This window comes from Micropterus dolomieu, linkage group LG01 (genome assembly GCF_021292245.1).
Source record: "Micropterus dolomieu isolate WLL.071019.BEF.003 ecotype Adirondacks linkage group LG01, ASM2129224v1, whole genome shotgun sequence".
Taxonomy (NCBI): Eukaryota; Metazoa; Chordata; class Actinopteri; order Centrarchiformes; family Centrarchidae; genus Micropterus; species Micropterus dolomieu.
The window spans coordinates 52,074,939-52,078,292 of record NC_060150.1 but is presented as its reverse complement, the minus strand read 5'-3'; positions in this window follow the sequence as shown (position 1 = coordinate 52,078,292).

The window sequence follows — 3,354 nt, the reverse complement described above, 5'->3', positions numbered from 1 at the left end:
TACAGGAATTATCAGTCAGTCCACTCGTGGAAGTTTGGTTAGTAGAAAGTTCAATAAACTGAATCTTTTTCTGTTTCAGGGAGTCAAACTGGTGTCACGGGTGTTATTGTAGGTTTGGGGGTTGGAGCCATTTTGGTTGCAGTTCTAGCAGCAGGACTTGGTGTATGGTACTGCAAATGTAAAAAGGTAAGAAAACACATTCTGCTTTCACCTGCTAATTATTTATTGTGTAAGTTGTTTGTACTGATGATGATGTGTGTTGGACAGAGAGGGGAAAGAATGCCAACATGGAGCTATAAAACCTTCTTATGGTAAGTAGACATGCACATCTCATAAAATTAGAATATCGTGGAAAAGTTAATTTATTTCTAAGCTTAAAGCAGCTGAGGGCTACACAGAGGGTTAAAGCAGTTGATGTGCTGCGCTTACCGTGGCCACTTTGTTTGGTTTAGAAAGAATGCAACAAAGGTTTCTTAATGTAGCACACTTAAATTAATCTAGGTTGACCGAGATGTATACTACATTAAGAAAGTTGATAACGAATCAAAACAGATAAAGAAGATAAACAGAAAATCTAAGCAAATCAAATGAAGGCTTCATGTTTGCTGCATGAATTTATATTGTACTTTTTACTGAACACATATTAATGAAAGTTTCACTTTGATGTTTTTCACCATTTAATTTTGTTCAGGTGTTTGCAGAAAGATGAAACGTCTGAAGGACAGAATGAAGAGAGACAAAGTGTGGAAGAAGCAAATGTTTGACTCCATAATGAACCGCTGAGTAACTACAATTAAGCAATAGCTCACGACAGGCCGATATAATAAGCGTATATCAATGCCTGAAGTGAGCATTTGCTTTTAGAAAATGGTTACCAAGTGTGGCAAAAAGACAGTTTGACTTTGTTTTATAGAGGGTATGCGTTGATGTCACTTCCCCTTCCGGAACACGCTGGACTGAGTGGCGTGTTGAAAAATTGTAGTCTTGCCAAAAGACTGAAATAACAAACAAATTGCAATGTGACACTACGACACAACAACTCCCATGAGTACTACCTGCACATCGTGTTTGCTCATTGGTCCATTAGTGAAGCCTATTGTCTTTCACGCTACTGACCAACGACACTGTAAACAAGAAGACTGTGAGATCCACCAATGTGTCCCTGAGCAGGACACTTAACCCCCAGTTGCGCCAGAGGGGTGTGACCTCTGACATGTATAGCAATTGTAAGTCGCTTTGGATACAAGCGTCAGCTAGATGTTAAATCCACACAACAGGCGCGTCTCACTCTCTCACCTCTCTTGCGAGAGTGTGCACGCCAAATATGACATCCAGACTTTCTTCAAAGTGAATATAAAAGTTGATTCTGTCACAGGGCAGCCACAGCCCCTCAGACCTGTAGACCGTCAGCCTCCCCGTCTGCTTTTAACCTGATGGTATGATCTCTGTCATCACACGCAACTGGTCGCATGTAAGTGTGCGTGGCCGACCAGTGTGGAGAAGAACTGCACAGCAGAACGTGAGAAAGAGAAAAGGCAGAGCTCAGATGAGGAAAGTGCCCTTAAATGCTGTAAGATTACAGATATATTCATGATTAAAGGATGTGGTGTTACTACTAGCAGAGTTGCCTTTATATTACATTAAATCGTCCCGTCACAACTACATTTCCAGAGTTGATTGTTAAAATATAGAACTATGTTTTAATAAAAGTTGTCATGCCATAGGAAAGCAGAAGATGCGTCTGTATGCGAATAATCTGGGAAAAGACCTGTAAACTTGTTTCGTATCTCTAGTTACTCAGAGCGACCACAGATGATAAACATAAATCCAGTCAGAGCTCTGAGGAAAGGCAGTTTTTTTCAGTTTAGTTTTTTTCTTTTTAATTAAACTCTGACACCCATGCAGGAGTTTTATTATATATAATAAGAAGCTACTATTATAATGTGTTTATCTTAGTAGACTACATGTTTTCAAAAAAGGAGCTCTACACACAACCTTATCAGAGCTAATGATAATATTAGGACATTTTAGCACGCTATTGTCAACTTTTAATCGTATAAAACGTAATTTCCCAAAAACAAAAATTTGGCTAGTGAAACTGCTGTGTGGCTAGTAACTTTGGAAAATCACTAGCCACATTGGCTGGTGTACAAAAAAGTTAATGTCAAGCCATGATTACCATGGCTGCGTTTCTCAAACCGAAAGTAAAACAAGTGATTATTTGCTCAAAATAAAGGCAGACTGACTCAACAGTGATCCTAACTGCTTACTGTAGAACCAGCGGTCCAGCTCTTTCCCATTTTAGATGTGTTGTTTGTGTTTAAGCTGATTCAAGCTAACACTGCTGATTGTCTTTCTGCCACTCAGTGAGCGTAACTGCGTTCTGTGACATCATTCGCACACCCTCTATACTGCCAACATGAATACAAAAAGTAGTTCCACCAAGCTGCCGGTGGGCTATGACGGTTACTTAGCAACATACATCAAAGGATGAATTATCAGAAGTATTTATTTATGCATGTTGCCGTTTATTGTGCAGCCACTAGAAACTGTCCAGCGTCAGTAGATTGACTTTGGTAATCTGCTCGCTACTGTGTGTTTTATATTATACCTACTATAAAGGGCGGAATTGCGTCTCTTGTTGAGCAATAGTCTTTTGAACAGGCTGTTGAAACTTAAGCTTTGTTGCAATATCGCAGACATCGGGGGCAAGTAGTGCACTGCTGAGTGTGTTTGTGTGTGTGTGAGGGAAATGTTCAATCAAAGCAATGATTTCTGTCTCTCTCTCTCATTATTTATTTATTTATTTATTTATTTTTCTCAGCCGGTAAAATGCGATCTGTATCAGATCGCATTTTAATACCAGGTGTAAATGTGGCGTGAGACCCCTACGAAGCTCAGATTAATTCAATCAGCTTTATTGGCTGATTAGAATATATATTATAGAGATTATAACTTGAACCCTGTTTGTGTAGAGTGATACAGATCTGTGAAAAGGAATTCGACGTCATATCCGTTATATACGCTTTTGATTTGAGCTACAGATGCTGCTGTGAAATGAAGTTACACTTTGCTGCTCTGAAGTTTAACTGCATTAAACTAAAACTTAAGAGTGTTAGTTGATAGAACAAACTCAGTCCAAGCACTAAATGTATGATGTAAACTTTTATTTTGTTCTGCTATCAAATCAGCTGCTAATAACTTTGAGCGCTAGACTGCATGTGATGAGCTCACCTGCCTTAAAAAGAAACTGACCTGCCCTGCAGTCACGCGTTCACGTCAAGAATGGTGCTTTCTAGTAACGCAGCGTTACTTGGATTAGTAAAACTAGTAACACTAAACTACTGGTTACCG